The sequence below is a fragment of the Convolutriloba macropyga genome, unplaced genomic scaffold (assembly GCF_964194025.1).
Source record: "Convolutriloba macropyga unplaced genomic scaffold, txConMacr16.3 SCAFFOLD_572, whole genome shotgun sequence".
NCBI lineage: Eukaryota > Metazoa > Xenacoelomorpha > Acoela > Convolutidae > Convolutriloba > Convolutriloba macropyga.
Genome location: NW_027453771.1, coordinates 56,736 through 80,461, shown reverse-complemented (window position 1 = coordinate 80,461; position 23,726 = coordinate 56,736). Strand labels below are relative to the sequence as shown.

The following is a 23,726-nucleotide window of genomic DNA, read 5'->3' as shown; positions in this document are numbered from 1 at the left end:
GCCTCATTACATCGCTAATAAGATCTTTCATTAAAAAGAATACGAGAAAACAAAACAAAAAAAAACAAACAAAAAAGGAACAAAAATTTTTCCACGACAAAAACTCAATTTATAAACATAAAAGCACCTAGTAACAACGTCAAAATGCAATGAGATAAAACCTGATCTACCCGAATTTACTCTTTTAAACTTATGCAGCAGACTAGGCCTTGAAAACAATAAAGCGAAATTCAAAAAACAATCGACCGTGCTCTACCAAATGATTTCAAACGTCTTAAAAATTATTAGATTTAAAAAGCAATTCTTGATAATTCAAATAAAAAGTCAAATCGTAACTTAATTTCATCAAAGAGAGGTCCCATCTAATTTCTTGTTTTTCAAACAAATAGCATATCTACTGATATTATTTGTCACTGATGTTTTATTTGTTGGAAAATATGAGTTTTCAAAAACGTTTATTGAGTGGCCAATTTTTGTGTTTCTTTTTCTCTTCTTTCAGATCAGTCGCGTAATAACAGATCCCAATTAATTTCAAATGTGGCCCACGTAAAGTTATTTAATCTCTCAGCATAAACCTGTCAACTGATTTAGTAGAAACAACAATTATATCAAAATTGCACAATAATCAGATAATAGCAAATGATTATAATTGCAGCAATAGTTTGCGTTTTCGCAAATTGTTTGTAGTTTTTGGAGTTTATCTTTAGTTCGCTTCTATGGTTTAGTTTAACCAAAGACAGGTCCTCTGGTTTTGTAATGACTTTTAGTATTTTATCAAGGATTATTTTGTTATAAGATAAACATTTTTAAGACTTTCGAAATTTCTTGGTTTGAAAAACATTACTTTTTGAATTTCGCCTCATTGTTCGTTCTCTTTGTCGACTTGTTAGCTAGTCTCTTTATGAAAATTTTCTGTCTGCTGTTTAGTTCGGAAAAAGTAAATTCGTGCAGTTAAGGTTTTTTCTGATTGTATTTTGACGTTGTTTACTAGCTGCTTTTACATATTCAGTTTTTGCAGTTAATTTTATTGATTTTTGCTTATTTTGTTTGTTTAATTCCCGTAGTATTTTTCGGCATATCTTGAGAGCGCTGTAATGAGGCATTGCATTATGTAAAACAATTAGTAGTTTGGATGTGAAACGATTTTTTTAAAAACTCAAACATCTATTTTTGTTATTTGGTTGACAATTAAGTCAGAAATCTTGATGTGCTCGGGTCGTAACGTCATGTGCAAGCGCATATTATCGAGCCTCCTTGTTTCGTTTTAAAGCTTTTTGCAGAAACTCTATAGAACTTTTAGTTTATCAATAATATTATGGTTTGTTCGTTTTCGTTTGTCTTTGGGGCTTTATGTTGCATTGTACTTTGAAATTATTTACCGTTATTTTTCTTGTTACATTGTTGTGACAAGGAGGCTCGTTTATTTTTGTTCGCAAATGAAGTTTTGATCCAAGATCATCTACATTTTTGAATTATTTGTCAACCAAAAGAAGAGATAATCAGAAATATACGTTTAAGTTTAAAAAATTGTTTCACACCCAAACTATTAATAGAATTACAAAATGCTTTGCCTCATTACATCGCTAATAAGATCTTTCATTAAAAAGAATACGAGAAAACAAAACAAAAAAAAACAAACAAAAAAGGAACAAAAATTTTTCCACGACAAAAACTCAATTTATAAACATAAAAGCACCTAGTAACAACGTCAAAATGCAATGAGATAAAACCTGATCTACCCGAATTTACTCTTTTAAACTTATGCAGCAGACTAGGCCTTGAAAACAATAAAGCGAAATTCAAAAAACAATCGACCGTGCTCTACCAAATGATTTCAAACGTCTTAAAAATTATTAGATTTAAAAAGCAATTCTTGATAATTCAAATAAAAAGTCAAATCGTAACTTAATTTCATCAAAGAGAGGTCCCATCTAATTTCTTGTTTTTCAAACAAATAGCATATCTACTGATATTATTTGTCACTGATGTTTTATTTGTTGGAAAATATGAGTTTTCAAAAACGTTTATTGAGTGGCCAATTTTTGTGTTTCTTTTTCTCTTCTTTCAGATCAGTCGCGTAATAACAGATCCCAAATAATTTCAAATTTGGCCCACGTAAAGTTATTTAATCTCTCAGCATAAACCTGTCAACTGATTTAGTAGAAACAACAATTATATCAAAATTGCACAATAATCAGATAATAGCAAATGATTATAATTGCAGCAATAGTTTGCGTTTTCGCAAATTGTTTGTAGTTTTTGGAGTTTATCTTTAGTTCGCTTCTATGGTTTAGTTTAACCAAAGACAGGTCCTCTGGTTTTGTAATGACTTTTAGTATTTTATCAAGGATTATTTTGTTATAAGATAAACATTTTTAAGACTTTCGAAATTTCTTGGTTTGAAAAACATTACTTTTTGAATTTCGCCTCATTGTTCGTTCTCTTTGTCGACTTGTTAGCTAGTCTCTTTATGAAAATTTTCTGTCTGCTGTTTAGTTCGGAAAAAGTAAATTCGTGCAGTTAAGGTTTTTTCTGATTGTATTTTGACGTTGTTTACTAGCTGCTTTTACATATTCAGTTTTTGCAGTTAATTTTATTGATTTTTGCTTATTTTGTTTGTTTAATTCCCGTAGTATTTTTCGGCATATCTTGAGAGCGCTGTAATGAGGCATTGCATTATGTAAAACAATTAGTAGTTTGGATGTGAAACGATTTTTTTAAAAACTCAAACATCTATTTTTGTTATTTGGTTGACAATTAAGTCAGAAATCTTGATGTGCTCGGGTCGTAACGTCATGTGCAAGCGCATATTATCGAGCCTCCTTGTTTCGTTTTAAAGCTTTTTGCAGAAACTCTATAGAACTTTTAGTTTATCAATAATATTATGGTTTGTTCGTTTTCGTTTGTCTTTGGGGCTTTATGTTGCATTGTACTTTGAAATTATTTACCGTTATTTTTCTTGTTACATTGTTGTGACAAGGAGGCTCGTTTATTTTTGTTCGCAAATGAAGTTTTGATCCAAGATCATCTACATTTTTGAATTATTTGTCAACCAAAAGAAGAGATAATCAGAAATATACGTTTAAGTTTAAAAATTGTTTCACACCCAAACTATTAATAGAATTACAAAATGCTTTGCCTCATTACATCGCTAATAAGATCTTTCATTAAAAAGAATACGAGAAAACAAAACAAAAGAAAACAAACAAAAAAGGAACAAAAGTTTTTCCACGACAAAAACTAAATTTATAAACTTAAAAGCACCTAGTAACAACGTCAAAATGCAATGAGATAAAACCTGATCTACCCGAATTTACTCTTTTAAACTTATGCAGCAGACTAGGCCTTGAAAACAATAAGGCGAAATTCAAAAAACAATCGACCGTGCTCTACCAAATGATTTCAAACGTCTTAAAAATTATTAGATTTAAAAAGCAATTCTTGATAATTCAAATAAAAAGTCAAATCGTAACTTAATTTCATCAAAGAGAGGTCCCATCTAATTTCTTGTTTTTCAAAAAAATAGCATATCTACTGATATTATTTGTCACTGATGATTTATTTGTTGGAAAATATGAGTTTTCAAAAACGTATATTGAGTGGCCAATTTTTGTGTTTCTTTTTCTCTTCTTTCAGATCAATCGCGTAATAACAGATCCCAATTAATTTCAAATGTGGCCCACGTAAAGTTATTTAATCTCTCAGCATAAACCTGTCAACTGATTTAGTAGAAACAACAATTATATCAAAATTGCATAATAATCAGATAATAGCTAATGATTATAACTGCAGCAATAATTTGCGTTTTCGCAAATTGTTTGTAGTTTTTGGAGTTTATCTTTAGTTGGCTTCTATGGTTTAGTTTAACCAAAGACAGGTCCTCTGGTTTTGTAATGACTTTTAGTATTTTATCAAGGATTATTTTGTTATAAGATAAACATTTTTAAGACTTTCGAAATTTCTTGGTTTGAAAACATTACTTTTTGAATTTCGCCTCATTGTTCGTTCTCTTTGTCGACTTGTTAGCTAGTCTCTTTATGAAAATTTTCTGTCTGCTGTTTAGTTCGGAAAAAGTAAATTCGTGCAGTTAAGGTTTTTTCTGATTGTATTTTGACGTTGTTTACTAGCTGCTTTTACATATTAAGTTTTTGCAGTTAATTTTATTGATTTTTGCTTATTTTGTTTGTTTAATTCCCGTAGTATTTTTCGGCATATCTTGAGAGCGCTGTAATGAGGCATGGCATTATGTAAAACAATTAGTAGTTTGGATGTGAAACGATTATTTTAAAAACTCAAACATCTATTTTTGTTATTTGGTTGACAATTAAGTCAGAAATGTTGATGTGCTCGGGTCGTAACATCATGTGCAAGCGCATATTATCGAGCCTCCTTGTTTCGTTTTAAAGCTTTTTGCAGAAACTCTATAGAACTTTCAGTTTGTCAATAACATTATGGTTTGTTCGTTTTCGTTTGTCTTTGGGGCTTTATGTTGCATTGTACTTTGAAATTATTTACCAATAGTTTTCTTGTTACATTGTTGTGACAAGAAGGCTCGTTTATTTTTGCTCGCATATGAAGTTTCGATCCAAGATCATCTACATTTTTGACTTAATTGTCAACCAAAAGAAGAGATAATCAGAAATAAACGTTTAAGTTTAAAAAATTGTTTCACACCCAAACTATTAATAGAATTACAAAATGCTTTGCCTCATTACATCGCTAATAAGATCTTTCATTAAAAAGAATACGAGAAAACAAAACAAAAAAAAACAAACAAAAAAGGAAAAACAATTTTTCCACGGCAAAAACTCAATTTGTAAACATAAAAGCACCTAGTAACAACGTCAAAATGCAATGAGATAAAACCTCATCTACCCAAATTTACTCTTTCAAATTTATGCAGCAGACTGGGCCTTGAAAAAAATGAGGCGAAATTCAAAAAACAATCGACCGTGCTCTACCAAATGATTTCAAACGTCTTAAAACTTATTAGATTTAAAAAGCAATTCTTGATAAATCTGCTAAAAAGTCAAATCGTATCTTAATTTCATCAAAGAGAGGTCCCATCTAATTTCCTGTATTTCAAAAAATAGTATATCTACTGATATTATTTGCCACTGATGTTTTATTTGTTGGAAAATTTGAGTTTTCAAAAACGTTTATGAGTGGCCAATTTTGGTTTTTTTTCTCTTCTTTCAGATCAATCGCGTAATAACAGATCCCAATTAATTTCAAATGTGGCCCACGTAAACCTATTTAATTTCTCAGCATAAACCCGTCAACTGATTTAGTAGAAACAACAATTATATCAAAAAATGCATAATAATCAGATAATAGCAAATGATTATAATTGCAGCAATAGTTTGCGTTTTTGCAAATTGTTTGTAGTTTTTGAAGTTTATCTTTAGTTCTTTTCTATGGTTTAGTTTAACCAAAGACAGGTCCTCCGGTTTTGTAATGACTTTTAGTATTTTATCAAGGATTATTTTGTTATAAGATAATCATTTTTAAGACTTTTGAAGTTTCTTGGTTTGAAAAACATTGCTTTTTGATTTTCGCCTCATTATTCGTTCTCTTTGTCGACTTGTTACTTAGTCTCTTTATGAAAATTTTCTGTCTGCTGTTTAGTTCGGAAAAAGTAAATTCGTGCAGTTAAGGTTTTTTCTGATTGCATTTTGACGTTGTTTACTAGTTGCTTTTGTATTTAGATATTAAGTTTTTGCAGTTAATTTTTTTAAGTTTTGCTATTTTGTTTGTTTTATTTGCGTAGTATTTTTTGGCAGATCTTGTGAGCGCTGTAATGAGGCATAGGCATTATGTAAAACAATTAGTAGTTTGGATGTGAAACGATTTTTTTTAAAACTCAAACATCTATTTTTGTTATTTGTTTGACAATTAAGTCAGAAATGTTGATGTGCTCGGGTCGTAACATCATGTGCAAGCGCATATTAACGAGCTTCCTTGTTTCTTTTCATATCTGTTCGTAGAAACTCTATAGAACTTTTAGTTTGTCAATAACATTATGGTTTGTTTGTTTTCGTTTGTCTTTGGGGCTTTATGTTGCATTGTACTTTCAAATTATTTACCGTTATTTTTCTTGTTACACTGTTGCGACAAGGAGGCTCGTTAATTGTTGTTCGCATATGAAGTTCCGACCGAAGATCATCTACATATTTGACTTATTGTCAAACAAATGAAGAGATAATCAAAAATAGACGTTAAGTTTAAAAAAATTGTCACACACCCAATCTATTAGTAGAATTACAAAATGCTTTGCGTCATTACAACGCTACCAAGATCTTCCATTAAAAAGAATACGATAAAACATAACAAAAAACAACCAAATGAAAAAAACAAAAATATCACTGCAAAAACTCATTATCTAAATATAAAAGCATCTAATAACAACGTCAAAAAGCAATAAGATAAAACCTTATCCACCCATTTTTTAAATTTATACGGCAGATGGTGCCTTTACGAAATGAAAATATTTATCAAGTCAACAGAAAAAAATAATAAGGCGAAAATCAAAAAAAAAACAATTGATGGTGCTCAACCAAATGATTTCAAACGTCTTAAAAATCATTAGATTAAAAAAAAAAACAATTCTTGATAAATCTACTAAAAAGTCAAATCGTAACTTATTTTCATCAATGAGATGTCCCATCTAATTTTTTGTATTTCGAAAAATAGCATATCTACTGATATTATTTGTCATTGATGTTTTGTTTGTTGGAAAATATTCATTTTCAAAAACGTTTATTGAGTGGTCAATATTTGTGTTTTTTTTCTCTTCTTTCAGATCAATCGCGTAATAACAGATCCCAATGATTTTCAAATATTGCCCACGTGAACCTATTTAACCTCTCAGTATAAACCCTTCAACTGAATTAGTAGAAACAACAATTAAATTGAAAATACATAATTTTCAGATGATAGCTAATGATTTTAATTGCAGCAATAGTTTGCGTTTTTGCAAATTGTTTGTAGTTTTTGAAGTTTATCTTTAGTTCTTTTCTATGGTTTAGTTTAACCAAAGACAGGTCCTCCGGTTTTGTAATGACTTTTAGTATTTTATCAAGGATTATTTTGTTATAAGATAAACATTTTTAAGACTTTCGAAATTTCTTGGTTTGAAAACATTACTTTTTGAATTTCGCCTCATTGTTCGTTCTCTTTGTCGACTTGTTAGCTAGTCTCTTTATGAAAATTTTCTGTCTGCTGTTTAGTTCGGAAAAAGTAAATTCGTGCAGTTAAGGTTTTTTCTGATTGTATTTTGACGTTGTTTACTAGCTGCTTTTACATATTAAGTTTTTGCAGTTAATTTTATTGATTTTTGCTTATTTTGTTTGTTTAATTCCCGTAGTATTTTTCGGCATATCTTGAGAGCGCTGTAATGAGGCATGGCATTATGTAAAACAATTAGTAGTTTGGATGTGAAACGATTATTTTAAAAACTCAAACATCTATTTTTGTTAATTGGTGGACAATTAAGGCAGAAATGTAGATGAGCTCGGGTCGTAACATCATGTGCGAGCGCATATTAGCGGGCCTCCTTGTTTCATTTCAGAATTTTTTCCGAAAACTCTGTAGAAGTGTTAGTTTGTCAAAAACATTATGGTTTGTTCGTTTTCGTTTGTCTTTGGGTCTTTATGTTTTGCATTGTACTTTGAAATCAATTACCGTTATTTTTTTTAACATTGGTGTGACAAGGAGGCTTGCTAATTTTCGTTCGCATATGAAGATCCGAGCCAAGATCATCTGCATTTTTGACTTAATTCACAATCAATGGAAGAGATAATCAAAAATAGAGGTTTGATTTTAAAAAATAATGTTACACACCCAAATTACAAAATACTTTGGCTCATTACATCGCTAAGAAGATCTTTCATTAAAAAGAATAAGAGAAAACAAAACAAAAACAAACCCATAAAGAAAAACAAAAATTTCACAGCAAGAACTCAATATCTAAATGTCAAAGCACCTAGTAACAACGTCAAAAAGCAGTAAGATAAATCCTGATCTACCCAAATTTTCTTAAATTAAACGGCAGATGGTGCCTTTACGAAATGAGGATAACTTTTTTAATTATCAAGTCAACAGAAAAAAAATAATAAGGCGAAATTAAAAAAAACGATCGACGGTGCTCAACCAAATGATCTCAAACGTCTTAAAAATCATTAGGTTTTTTTAAAAAAAAATAATTCTTGATAAATCTACTAAAAAGTCTTCAAATACGAATATGATCAGTTTTTGGTTAGAATAACCCAAGGAAATGGACTAAAGACTCAAAAAAACTGATAAAAGTACAAACAGTTTGCGAAAACACAAATTAATAAACCCATTAAAATCCTTAACTATTATCTGAATACGGTTTTTTTGTTTCAATTGTTATTTAAACAAATTCACCTAAATTTAAACTGAAAGTCAAAAAAAACATCATCTAAGCCTCATTTGAAAAAATTGGGTTCTGTTATTACGCGAATCCGCTAAAGGAAGAGAAAAAGAATCATAAACAATGACCACTTACGAAACTTTCATGAAAACGCATATTGTCAAATAAAGAAAACCTCAAAACCTCATTTCCAACATAAAATCAGTAGACACGTTAATTGTTGAGTAACACGGAATTAGATGGGATCTCACAATGATGAGAATAAGTAACAATTTGAAGAAAAGAACAACAAAATCTGAAAAATTTCTGAAAAAGTTACTGAAAACAAATGATATCACAAACTTTGAGACTTTTCGCTATAAACTGACTGCTTTTAGTAAGATACTTCATTCAATCCTCAATTAGAAACTTATGAGACCCCTTAGTGTTTTAAGACTAGATAAGGAATAAGAAAACAATCAAAATAGGCAAAGTAGAAAAAAAACGAGAGAAAAGTGTCGAAACCATTGTAAAAAGAACTTTTCAATAAAAAAGTTTCTATTGATATTTTCTTTGCATTGGAATTCTTTTTTGTAACAATAGGAGTTCAACGAAACCAACAAACGAACAAAATATTAATTTCCTGGAATTTTTTGAGAAAAAAAAATTAGTATCAGAGACATTAATTTCAAAAGCTTTCAACGGAATTCAAAAAATATGTTAAAATAAATTATGCCCTGATAAGAAAACAACAATTTGTGTCAGTCTTATGTCATCAACAAGTCGTCACATGAAGTTGTGTGACCTTGAAAACGACAACAAGTACATGCAAAAACCAGAAAATCAGTAAAAAAATGCAAAAAGAAAGTGTCGAAGCTTATCTTTGAAAACTTTATCTATGACCCATTGATTGTGTTTTCCAACCCAATGTTAGTTATCAATATTAAGATAACGTGATAAGATTTCAACATGAAACAAAATTATTAAAAAAATATTCAAATACTTTTTAAAACAAATTATGAAAACTCGTGGCATCGAAGCCATAAAACGCATAGTCAAAAGAAAAAACCACTAACCAGAATAATTTTGATTGCATTAAGAAAGAAGGGAGTCCTGTTATCACTTAGACTAACCTACAGTTCACAGAAACAAGTTAAAGATCGGTTAAGGTTAACAAAAATTAGCTGTTCACTCAAAGCATCAGATAATTTCACTTATTGCTCGACACGAAGCCTAATGCACTTTTAGTAGCCTTTATTCGCCTATTGTAACCAACAATCTTTGCCACAGAAATACAAAGTTTAGAGAAATCTCAAAAAGAAAATGATTAAGATAACCAAAAGCTAATGAAAACTGAGTCTAAGAACACAAATTTTTCGTTCGCTGGGCATCATTTGAAAGTATGTAAGGTTTGTCTTTAACGAAACATCGAAATGAAAAGTGACTAGTCTCTAATTGACTTAAATTATGGAATTAGGTTTTTGTCGCCTTCCGTTCAATTGGAAAACGTAGTTGATTCATTTTGCATCGTAAAAGGCAATTTTGAATTAATATTTTTATAGAAAACATTTTAATTTGCACAAAATCTGCTAAAATGTCAAATCGTAACTTAATTTCATCAAAGAGAGGTCCCATCTAATTTCTTGTATTTCAAAAAATAGTATATCTACTGATATTATTTGCCACTGATGTTTTATTTGTTGGAAAATTTGAGTTTTCAAAAACGTTTATGAGTGGCCAATTTTTGTGTTATTTTTTCTCTTCTTTCAGATCAATCGCGTAATAACAGATCTCAATTAATTTCAAATGTGGCCCACGTAAACTTATTTAATTTCTCAGCATAAGCCCGTCAACTGTTTTAGTAGAAACAACAATTATATCAAAAAATGCATAATAATCAGATAAAAGCAAATGATTATAATTGCAGCAATAGTTTGCGTTTTTGCAAATTGTTTGTAGTTTTTGAAGTTTATCTTTAGTTCTTTTCTATGGTTTAGTTTAACCAAAGACAGGTCCTCTGGTTTTGTAATGACTTTTAGTATTTTATCAAGGATTATTTTTTTTTGTTATAAGATAATCATTTTTAAGACTTTTGAAATTTCTTGGTTTGAAAAACATTGCTTTTTGATTTTCGCCTCATTATTCGTTCTCTTTGTCGACTTGTTACTTAGTCTCTTTATGAAATTTTTCTGTCTGCTGTTTAGTTTGGAAAAAGTAAATTCGTGCAGTTAAGGTTTTTTCTGATTGCATTTTGACGTTGTTTACTAGTTGCTTTTGCATTTAGATATTAAGTTTTTGCAGTTAATTTTTTTAAGTTTTGCCTATTTTGTTTGTTTTATTTGCGTAGTTTTTTTTGGCAGATCTTGTGAGCGCTGTAATGAGGCATGGCATTATGTAAAACCATTAGTAGTTTGGATGTGAAACGATTTTTTTTAAAACTCAAACATCTATTTTTGTTATTTGTTTGACAATTAAGTCAGAAATGTTGATGTGCTCGGGTCGTAACATCATGTGCAAGCGCATATTAACGAGCCTCCTTGTTTCTTTTCATATCTGTTCGCAGAAACTCTATAGAACTTTTAGTTTGTCAATAACATTATGGTTTGTTTGTTTTCGTTTGTCTTTGGGGCTTTATGTTGCATTGTACTTTGAAATTATTTACCGTTATTTTTCTTGTTACACTGTTGCGACAAGGAGGCTCGTTAATTTTTGTTCGCATATGAAGTTCCGACCGAAGATCATCTACATATTTGACTTATTGTCAAACAAATGAAGATATAATCAAAAATAGACGTTAAGTTTAAAAAAATTGTCACACACCCAATCTATTAGTAGAATTACAAAATGCTTTGCGTCATTACATCGCTACCAAGATCTTCCATTAAAAAGAATACGACAAAACATAACAAAAAACAACCAAATAAAAAAAAACAAAAATATCACTGCAAAAACTCATTATCTAAACATAAAAGCATCTAATAACAACGTCAAAAAGCAATAAGATAAAACCTGATCCACCCATTTTTTTTAAATTTATACGGCAGATGGTGCCTTTACGAAATGAAAATATTTATCAAGTCAACAGAAAAAAATAATAAGGCGAAATTCAAAAAAAAACAATTGACGGTGCTCAACCAAATGATTTCAAACGTCTTAAAAATCATTAGATTAAAAAAAACAATTCTTGATAAATCTACTAAAAAGTCAAATCGTAACTTATTTTGATCAATGAGATGTCCCATCTAATTTTTTGTATTTCAAAAAATAGCATATCTACTGATATTATTTGTCACTGATGTTTTGTTTGTTGGAAAATATTCGTTTTCAAAAACGTTTATTGAGTGGTCAATATTTGTGTTTTTTTTCTCTTCTTTCAGATCAATCGCGTAATAACAGATCCCAATGATTTTCAAATATTGCCCACGTGAACCTATTTAACCTCTCAGTATAAACCCTTCAACTGAATTAGTCGAAACAACAATTAAATTGAAAATACATAATTTTCAGATGATAGCTAATGATTTTAATTGCAGCAATGGTTTGTGTTTTTGCTAATCGTTTGTAATTTTTTGAGATTTTTCAGCTTTTTCTCTATGGCTAAGTTTAACCGAAGACAGGTCCTCTGGTTTTGTAACGACTTTTAGTATTTTATCAAGGATTATTTTGTTGACGGATAATGAGTTTTAAGACTTTTGAAATTTCTTCGTTTAAAAAACTTTGATTATTTTTTGAATTTCGCCGCATTGTTCGTTCTGTTTGTCGACTTGTTACCTAGTCTCATTGTGAAAACGTTCTCCTGTCTGCCTTTTTAGTTCGGAAAAAGTACATTTTTTGTAGTTAATGTTTTTTCTGATTTCATTTTAACGTTGTTTACTAGCTGCTTTTACGTTTAGATATTGAGTTTTTGCAGTTAATTTTTTTTAGTTTTGCCTATTTTGATTTTTTTTGGTGTTTTTTAGGCAGATCTTGTGAGCGCTGTAACGAGGCATGGCATTATGAGACTCAATTAGTATTTTGCTTGTGAAACAATTTTTTTTACAACTCAGACATCTATTTTTGTTAATTGGTGGACAATTAAGGCAGAAATGTAGATGAGCTCGGGTCGTAACATCATGTGCGAGCGCATATTAGCGGGCCTCCTTGTTTCATTTCAGAATTTTTTCCGAAAACTCTGTAGAAGTTTTAGTTTGTCAAAAACATTATGGTTTGTTCGTTTTCGTTTGTCTTTGGGTCTTTATGTTGCATTGTACTTTGAAATCAATTACCGTTATATTTTTTAACATTGGTGTGACAAGGAGGCTTGTTAATTTTCGTTCGCATATGAAGATCCGAGCCAATATCATCTGCATTTTTGACTTAATTCACAATCAATGGAAGAGATAATCAAAAATAGAGGTTTGATTTTAAAAAATAATGTTACACACCCAAATTACAAAATACTTTGGCTCATTACATCGCTAAGAAGATCTTTCATTAAAAAGAATAAGAGAAAACAAAACAAAAACAAACCCATAAAGAAAAACAAAAATTTCACACCAAGAACTCAATATCTAAATGTCAAAGCACCTAGTAACAACGTCAAAAAGCAGTAAGATAAATCCTGATCTACCCAAATTTTCTTAAATTAAACGGCAGATGGTGCCTTTACGAAATGAGGATAACTTTTTTAATTATCAAGTCAACAGAAAAAAAATAATAAGGCGAAATTAAAAAAAAAAGATCGACGGTGCTCAACCAAATGATCTCAAACGTCTTAAAAACCATTAGGTTTTTTTAAAAACAAGTAATTCTTGATAAATCTACTAAAAAGTCTTCAAATACGAATATGATCAGTTTTTGGTTAAAATAACCCAAGGAAATGGACTAAAGACTCAAAAAAACTGATAACTTGCTAAAACTGATAAAAGTACAAATAGTTTGCGAAAACACAAATCATTAAACCCATTAAAATCCTTAACTATTATCTGAATACGGTTTTTTTTGTTTCAATTGTTATTTAAACAAATTGTTGTTGAAAACGACAACAAGTACATGCAAAAACCAGAAAATCAGTAAAAAAAAATGCAAAAAGAAAGTGTCGAAGCTTATTTTTGAAAACTTTATCTATGATCCATTGATTGTGTTTTCCAAGCCAATCTTAGTTATCAATATTAAGATAACGTGATAAGATTTCAACATGAAACAAAATTATTAAAAAAATATTCAAATACTTTTTAAAACAAATTATGAAAACTCGTGGCATCGAAGCCATAAAACGCATAGTGAAAAGATAAAACCGCTAACCAGAATAATTTTGATTGCATTAAAAAAGAAGGGAGTCCTGTTATCACTTAGACTCACCTACAGTTCACAGAAACAAGTTAAAGATCGGTTAAGGTTCACAAAAATTAGCTGTTCACTTAAAGCATCAGATAAGTTCACTTATTGCTCGACACGAAGCCCAATGCACTTTTAGTAGCCTTTATTCGCCTATTGTAACCAACAATCTTTGCCACAGAACTACAAAGTTTAGAAAAATCTCAAAAAGAAAATGATTAAGATAACCAAAAGCTAATGAAAACTGAGTCTAAGAACATAAATTTTTCGTTCGCTGGGCATCATTTGAAAGTATGTAAGGTTTGTCTTTAACGAAACATCGAAATGAAAAGTGACTAGTCTCTAATTGACTTAAGTTATGGAATTAGCTTTTTTGTCGCCTTCCGTTCAATTGGAAAACGTAGTTGATTCATTTTGCATCGTAAAAGGCAATTTTGAATTAATATTTTTATAGAAAACATTTTAATTTGCACAAAAATTTACTCCAAAAGTTAACAAAATCATGCCAAACATCAACTGTTCACACAAATACTTTAACCTCGATATCTCCTGGAAAAAAAGCAATATAAAAACTTTTAATTTCGAATGCTACTTTGAACGAGCTTTTTAATGCACAACCTGCATTTATCTACAATTAACAAATCGATCGGACAAAACTGACTGAACAGAAGACATCATTTGAGTATATAGATCCTCTCCCCCCCCACAAGTGGGGTCATGAAAATAACGTTTATTTCATAAAGACAATTTTCGCCTGGAACAATCGCCGTCTTGGAACTTTTTTGTGTCGCCTACAGACTTTCATGAGAACCTTGCTTTCCTCATTGTCAAAAATTTTTGAATGAGTCAGGCAAGCTCAAATTGGATTTTGAAGCACCAAATCATTTTTCCATTACAATTTTTTTCCAAAACTTTTATAATATTTTTAGTTTGTCAATTACATTATCGTTTGTTTTTTTTTTAATTTTGGTTCTTTCTGTTGCATTAGACGTTGCAGTTTTGGGCCGTTAGTTTTTTTGTTACTTTAGTGTGACAAGGATGCTCGTTAATGTTTGTTCGCACATGATGTTCCGAACCGAGCTCATCTAAGTTTTTGACTTAATAGTCAACCAAATGTGGAGATGATCAAAAATAGACGTTCGAGTTTGAAGAGATCGTTACACATCCAAAAAAATAATTGAGTTCAATAATGCTTTCTCTCATTACATCGCTAACAAGATCTTCCAATAAAACGATTTGAGGAAAAATTTATCAAACAACAAAATTTTCACGGCAAAATTTTTAGTAACAAAATCAAAATGCAATCTGTTAAAACCTGAATTAAACAAACTTATTTTTTCTTAACTCTGCAGCAGATGGGTCTTTTCCGTTATGAGACTAGATCCAACTTGACAACAAGAGAAATCATGAGGCGAAAATCAAAAAACAATCAACGGATCTTAACCAAATAGTTTCAAACGTCTCAAAAAGCATTAGGTTTTAACAAAATAGTGTTTGATAAATTTAAAAAAGACAATAAAAAACAAGGAGACCGGGTTTTTGGTTAAAACAAGCCAAATAAAAGAACTAAAGATGCAGAAAGTCTCAAAAAAGTACAAACAATTTGCAAAAACAAAAATTAGCCATTAATTGAACATTATTTTTTTATTTCGTTTGTTATTTAGACTAATTCAGCTGATATTATACTGAAAGATTAGTGAATTTCACTTGCGGCCTCATTTGGATTTAATTGGGCTTCAGTTCCGACATAATATAATTAGACCCTTTATTTTTTGAGTAACACGGAACTGGATGGGACCTATCAAAAATGAGAACAGGTTACAATTTGAAGAAAAGAACAACAAGAACTGAAAAGTTTCAAAAAAAGACTCTTCGCTATAAAAAGAGACTGACGGCCTTGAGTATGACATTTTATTTGATCCACAATTAGAAGCTTATGAGTCTTCTCAGCGTTTTAAAATTACATAACGAATAAGAAAACAACAAAAAACAGCAAAGTAGAAAAAAAACGAGAGAAAAGTGTCGAAGCCATTGGAAAAGAACTTTTCAATAAAAACGTCTCTATTTTTATTTTCTTTGCATTGGAATTCTTTTTTTGTAACAATAGGAGTTCAAATAAACCTACAAATTTGAACAAAATTTTAATTTCTTGGAATTTTTTTAGAAAAAAGTTAGTATCAGAGCCATTAATTTCAATAGCTTTAAACGGAATTCAAGAAATATGTTAAAATAAATTATGCCCTGATAAGAAGCCACAAACTTGTATCAGTCTTATGTCATCAATAAGTCGTCACAAGAAGTTGTGTGACCTTGAAAACGACAACAAGTATATGCAAAAACCAGAAAATCATTCAAAAAATGCAAAAAGAAAGTGTCCAAGCTTATCTTTGAAAATTTATCTATGATCCATTGATTGTGTTTTCCAAGTCATTGCAAACTATCAATATTAACATAACGTGATAAGATTTCAACATGAAACAAAGTTATTAAAAAATATTCAAAAACTTTCCATCTGCTGTTTAGTTTGGAAGAAGTACATTTGTTTGGTTATGGTTTTTTCTGATCTCATTTTAACGTTGTTCACTAGGTGCGTTTACATTTAGATATTGAGTTTTTGCAGTTAAATTTTTTTTGTTTTGTCTATTACGATTGTTTCTTTGCGTACTCTTTTTTGGCAGATCTTGTGGGCGCTGTAATGAGGCATGGCATTATGAAATTCAATTAGTATTTTGCGTGTGAAACAATTTTTTTAAAACTCAAACGTCTATTTTTGTTATTTAGTTGACCATTAAGTCAGAAATGTAGATGAGCTCGTTTCGTAACATCATATGCTAGCACATATTAACGAGCCTCCATGTTTCATTTCATAATTTTTTCCAAAAACTCTATAGAAGTTTAGTTTGTCAACAACATTCTGGTTTGTTTGTCTTCGTTTATCTTTTGGGCTTTATGTTGCATTGTACTTTGAAATTAATTACCGTTATTTTCTTAATACATTGGTGTGACAAGGAGGCTTAATATTTTTTGTTCGCAAATGAAGATCCGACCCAAGATCATCTACATTTTTGACTTGATTGACAGCCAAATGAAGAGATAATCACAAATAGAGTTATTAGAAACCTAATCTATTAGTAGAATTACAAAATGCTTTGCGTCATTACATCGCTACCAAGATCTTTCATTAAAAAGAATACAAGAAAAGAAAACAAAAACAACCAAATAAAGAAAAACCAAAATTTCACGGCAAAAACTCAATATCTATATGTAAAAGCAGCTAGTAACAACGTCAAAAAGCAATAAGATAAAATCTGATTCACCCATATTTTCTTAAATTAAACGGCAGATGGTGCCTTTACGAAATGAGAATAATTATCAAGTCAACAGAAAAAAAATAAAAAGGCTAATTTCAAAAAACAATCGACGGTGCTCAAACAAATGATTTCAAACGTCTGAAAAATCATTAGATTTAAAAAAGTAATTCTCTTGATACATATACTAAAAAGTCTTCAAATACCACTATGACCCGTTTTTGGTAAGAATAACCCAAGGAAATGGACTAAAGATGCAGAAAACTGAAAAAAGTACAAACAGTTTGCGAAAAGACAAATTATTAAACCCATTAAAATCATTAACTATTATCTGAACATCGTTTTTTTATTTCAATTGTTTTTTATACTATTTCACGTAAAAATTTTACTGAAAAATTAAAAAACATCATCTAAGCTTCATTTGAATAAAATGTGGTTGTGTTATTACTAAAGAAAAGCAAAAGAATCATAAACAATGACTACTTACGAAACTCTCATGAAAACGCATATTGTCAAACAAACATAACCTCAAAACCTCATTTCCAACATAATATCACTAGACACTTTAATTGGTGAGCAACACAGAATTAGATGGGACCTCTTAATAATGGGAATAAGTTACAATTGGAAGAAAAGAACAACAAAATCTGAAAAATTTCAAAAATTATTGAAAGCAAATGATATCACAAACTTTGAGACTGTTCGCTATAAACTGACTGCCTTTAGTAAGATACACATTCAATCCTTAATTATAAGCTTATGAGGCCCCTCAGCGTTCTAAGACTACATAGCGAATAAGAAAACAATCTAAAACAGGAAAGTAGAAAAAAACGAGAAAAAAGTGTCGAAGTCATTGGAAAAAGAACTTTTCAATAAAAACGTTTCTTTTTTTATTTTCTTTACATTGGAATTCTTTTTTGTAACAAATGGAATTCAAAGAACCCACAAACATGAACAAAATATTATTTTCTCGGAATTTTTTGAGAAAAATAATTAGTATCAGATCCATTGAGTTCAATAGCTTTCAACGGAATTCAATAAATATTTTAAAACTAATTATGCTCTGATAAGAAGGCAAAAATTTGTGTCAGTCTTATGTCATCAATAAGTTGTCACAAGAAGTTGTGTGACCTTGAAAACGACAACAAGTACATGCAAAAACCAGAAAATCAGTAAAAAAATGCAAAAAGAAAGTGTCGAAGCTTATCTTTGAAAACTTTATCTATGATGCATTGATTGTGTTTTCCAAGCCAATGTTAACTATCAATATTAAGATAACGTGATAAGATTTCAACATGAAACAAAATTATTTAAAAAAATTCAAAAATTTTTGTAGACAAATTTTGAAAACTTGTGTCATCGAAGCCATAAAAGATAAAACCGCTAACCAGAATAATTTTGATTGCAGTAAAAAAGAACTGAGTCCTGTTATTACTGAGACTAACCTACAGTTCACAGAAACAAGTTAACGATTGGTTAAGGTTCAAAAAATCTATTCACTCAAAGCACCAGATAAGTTCACTTATTGCTCGATAGGGAGCCTTCTGCACTTTTTGTAGCCTTTATTCGACTATTGCAACCAACAATCTTTGCCACAGGACTACAAAGTTTAGAAAAATCTCAAAGAGAAAATCAATAAGATAATCAAAAAAGCTAACGAAAACTGAGTCTAATTAAACAAATTTTTCGTTCGCTGGACATCATTTGGATTTATGTAAGGTTTGTCTCTAACGAAACATCGAAATGAAAAGTGACTAGACTCTAATTGACTTAAGTTATGGAAATTTTTCCAAAAAACAGCTGTGAAACAGAATTTGAATTTTTTCAATAGTGATCGTACCTTTGAGACGAGAATTAGGTTTTTTGTCGCCTTCCGTTTAATTGGAAAACGTAGTTGATTCATTTTGCATCGTAAAAGGCAATTTTGAATTAATGTTTTTATAGAAAAAATTTTAATTTGCACAAAAATTTACTCCGAAAGTTAACAAAATCAAAATTATGTCGAACATCAACTGTTCACACAAATACTTTAACCTCGATATCTCCTGGAAAAAAGCAATATAAAAATTTTTAATTTCGAATGCTACTTTGGACGAGCTTTTTAATGCACAACCTGCATTTATCTACAATTAACAAATCGATCGGACAAAACTGACTGAACAGAAGACATCATTTGAGTATATAGATCCTCCCTCCACAAGTGGTGTCATGAAAATAACGTTTATTTCATTAAGCAAATTTTTACCTTGAACAATCGCCGTCTTGGAACTTTTTTGTGTCGCCTACAGACTTTCATGAGAACCTTGTTTTCTTCATTGTCAACAAATTTTGTATAAATCAGGCAAGCTCAAATTGGATTTTGAAGCACCAAATAATTTTTCCATTACAATTTTTTTCCAAAACTTTTATAATATTTTTAGTTTGTCAATTAAATGATCGTTTGTTTTTTTTTAAACATTTGGGGCTTTCTGTTGCATTAGACTTTGTAGTTTAGGGCCGTTAGTTTTTTTGTTACTTTAGTGTGACAAGGATGCTCGTTAATGTGTGTTCGCGCATGATGTTCCGAACTGAGCTCATCTAAGTTTTTGACTGAATAGTCAACAAAATGTGGAGATGATCAAAAATAGACGCTAGAGTTTGAAAAGATCGTTATACATCCAAAAAACTAATTGAGTTCAACAATGCTTTCTCTCATTACATCGCTAACAAGATCTTCCATTAAAAAGATTAGATGAAAAAATTATCAAACAACAAAATAAACAAGAGCAAAAATTTCACGCAAAAATTTTAGTAACGAAATCAAAATGCAATCTGTTAAAACCTGAATTACACAAATTTATTTTTTCTTAACTCCGCAGCAGATGTGGCTTTTTCGTTATGAGACTAGGTATAAATTGAAAAAAAAGAAATCATGAGGCGAAAATCAAAAAGCAATCAATGGATCTGAACCAGATAGTTTCAAACGTTTCAAAAAGCATTAGGTTTTAACAAAATAGTTCTTGATAAATTTAATAAAAAAGTCATTACAAAAACGAAGAGACCGGTTTTTGGTTAAAATAATCCAATTAAAAGGAATAAAGATGAAGAAAAGCTCAAAAAAAGTACAAACAATTTGCCAAAACACAAATTAGCCATTAATTGAACCTGATTTTTCTATTCCAATTGTTCTTTATACTATTTCAGCTAATATTATGCTGAAAGATTAGTAAAAATCACTTACGGCCTCATTTGATTATAATTGGGGTCTCAGCCTCAGTTGCGACCTAATATCAATAGGGACTTTAATTTTTGAGCAACACGGAATTGGATGGAACCTCTCAAAGATGAGAGTAAGTTAAAGTTTGCAGAAATGAACAACAAGAACTGAAAACTTTCAAAAACATTTTGAAAACGGATAATATAACAAACTTTGAGACTGTTTGCTATTAGATGACGGGATTGAGTAAATTATTCCACTCAATCCTCAATTAGAAGCTTATGAGACCTCTCAGCGTTTTACGACTACGTAACGAATAAGAAAACAAACAAGAAAAGCAAAGTAGAAAACAAATGAGAAAAAACTGTCGAAGCCATTAAAAATAGAACTATAAATAAAAAACGTTTCTTTTTTAAATTTTTTAGCATCGGGATTTTTTTGGAACAGCAGGAGTTCAAAGAAACCAACAAACATGACCAAAAAATTTATTCTTCAAAGCTTTTTTGTTAAAACCTTAGCAATAAAGCCAATAAATTCAATAGATTTCAACAGAATTCACTAAATATGTTACAATATATATTATGCCTCGATGTAAAAACAAAAAATTGGGTCACACATATGTTTTCAATAAGTCATCACAAAAAGAAGTTGAGACTAGGTAGCAAACTGAAGAAAAAAGAAATCATAAGGCGGAAATCAAAAAACAATCAACGGATCTGAACCAAATAAGATCAAACGTCTCAAAAAGCAGTAGGATTTAACAAATTAGTTCTTGATAAGTTTAATATAAAAAGTCATTACAAAAACAAAGAGTTCGAGCTTTTGGTTAAAATAAGCCAAATAAAAGAACTAAAGAAGCAGGAAACCTCAAAAAAAGTACAAACAATTTCCAAAAACACAAATTAGCCATTAATTGAACAATATTTTTTTATTTCATTTGTTATTTACACTGATTCAGCTAATGTTATACTGAAAGTGAAGTAAATTTCACTTGCGGCCTCACTTGGGCTTCAGTTCCGACATAATAACTCAGACACTGAGTAACACGGAACTGGATGGGACCTCTCAAAAATGAGAAAAAGTTACAAATTGAAGAAAAAAACAACAAGAACTGAAAAGTTTTAAAAAGAGACTGTTCGCTATATACTGACGGCCTTGAGTAAGATTTTTCATTGAATTCATAATTGGAAGTTTATCAGACCTCTCAGCGCTTTATGACTACATAACGAAAACAATCAAAAACAGCATAGTAGAAAAAATGAGAGAAAAGTGTTGAAGCCATATAAAAAATTTTGTAGTAAAAAAGTTCTTTTTAAATTTCTTAGCATCGGAATTTTTTTGGGACAATAGTTCAAAGAAACCAACAAAAACAAACGAAATATTAGTTCCTTGAATTTTTTTGGAGAAAAACCTTTCCATTAAAGCCAATAAATTCAATAGTTTTCAACGGAATTCTCTAAATATGTTATAATATATTATGCTTCGATGTGAAAGCAAAAATTTGTGTCATTCCTATGTCATCAATAAGTCATCACAAGAGGTTGTATGACTATGAAAATGACAGTATTTACAGGCATAAACCAAAATTTCAATAGAAAAATGCAAAAAGAAAGTATTTAAGCTGATCTTTGAAAACTTCTTCTATGATCCATTGAATGTCCTCTCCAAGACAATGGGAACTATCAATACAATATAATGTGATAAGATTTCAAAAGAGAACAAAAGAACTAAAAAAAATCATAGAAACAAAAACTGCACTCTTAGTCAACGACTCGATACCATAGGTTAATAAAAATTAGTAAAATCTCAAGCAGAATATCAAAATTTCATTTAATACTTGAACACTGAGTCGAAGCCAAAAAGCATGAGCAATTCCTGGAAATTGAATTTTTTGTTCATTGAGCATCATTTGACTGTATATTAGGTTCGTCATTAGCGGAACATGGATCCGAAAAATGATTAGTATCTAACTTTTCCAAAAAACAGCTCTCAAAAAAATTTCGCATTTTTTTGATAGTAAACATCCTTATGAGACCAGAACTCGCCTTTCGCCCATCAGGAAAACAAAATCGATTCATTTTGCAGCGTGAAATGTAATTTTGAATTAACATTTTTATAGAAAAAATCTTAATTTGAAAAAAAATTACTCGAATGTGAACAAAATCATGCCAAACCTCCAGTGTTCACACAATAATTTAATCCTCGATAACTCCTCGAAGAACGAAATTCAAAAATCGTCGCTGGACGAGTTTTTTAAGGATACCACTCGCATTTCTCTACGATGAATATATCGATCGGCCAAAACTGACTGAACTAATAGAAATCATGCGAGTATGTAGTTCCTCCCATCCAGAAGTGGTGTCGCAACAATAAAGTTTACTTCATAAAGTCGATTTTCACCTGGAAAAGTCGCCGTCTTAGAATTTTTTGTGCCACCTACAGTCTTTCTTGAGACGCCTTTTTATCATCATTACCATGTCATTTTTTAAAAGTCAGCCAAAATCCAATTGGAAACAGTTTGCGAAACAATTTTGTAAACTCAGCGCTTTTATAAAACTTGGACGGACACTTGGACGGTTAAAATTACCGATTCATATATACCAACTAATTGTTCTGAAGTTTTTTGTAGTGGTCAACCAAGGAAAAAATAATTATTAAATAACAATTATTGTTCAAAAATTGAAGATTGTCTTTTGACGAATAAGAAAGATTAAGCTTTCAATTGAAACTGCATCAAAGAGAATAAACAAATATTGCTCTAACCAATACAATGCGATGCAATACATCACAATACAAAGTATTTTTCGGTAAAAAACTTTTCCTTCGTAGAACAATGAGTAACCAATTCTTTTTTATAATTTGACTAATTCACTGGTTTTCGATATTTTTATTTTTTGGAAAACAAAATATCGGTACTGAAAGATGCCAATAATGTCTTTCTGAACAAGTGTGTGTCCAACAGTGTAATATAAAGAACCAATTGCATGTATGTGTTTGTTTTATTCGTTCTTTAACTCTCAGTCAATGTGATGCAACTAAAACAAGACAAGTTAATATTCTTGTTCATAACTATAATAGTTAGTACCACATGCTTATATTGGTTAAAACTGAACTCCAAGCTGTGAAAAAAAAACTTAATGAGCTTGCACACACATTCACTCTAGATAAAGTTAAACCATTTTTCCGAATAAAAATCTGTCCGAAACAGCAACAGATTATAAAAAACTAAAATTTTTAGTTTATTGAGTCATTTCAGTATAGCACAAACCCAATTTGAAGTTTAGTTGTTTAAAAAGCGACAATATTGAGCATAACTATAACAAAAGCTTCGAGGAAAGATAATTTAACAGACTTCATGCAGGGGTTCCATTTAAGGATCATCCTCAAAAAGGATTATTCCCATCTTGTCAAACTTTACCACAACCTGCGTATTAAGTCTCGCCAACTAGTAATCTAACTGTGCAGCTTTGGTATAGAAATTTCTGCGGAAAAATAGAGCTCAAAAAGCCTTCGAATCAAGACTTCCGGCCAA

The 23,726-nt window shown here is 30.2% G+C and overlaps 1 protein-coding gene across 5 annotated transcripts in view; it reads right to left on the bottom strand.

The window, feature by feature from the left end:
* LOC142358537 (uncharacterized) overlaps positions 1-23,214 on the bottom strand; it is a 42,620-nt gene extending 19,406 nt beyond the window's left edge. For 2 of the 5 annotated variants that reach the window (XM_075409929.1, XM_075409932.1), the window contains exon 1: positions 22,800-23,214. The gene's annotated coding sequence lies outside the window, so the exon portion shown is untranslated. Of the gene's footprint in view, positions 1-22,594; positions 22,640-22,781 lie in introns of those variants that run through there. The other 3 variants (XM_075409934.1, XM_075409931.1, XM_075409935.1) reach the window with 3 other exon arrangements.
* Between the last annotated feature and the right edge of the window lie 512 nt (positions 23,215-23,726).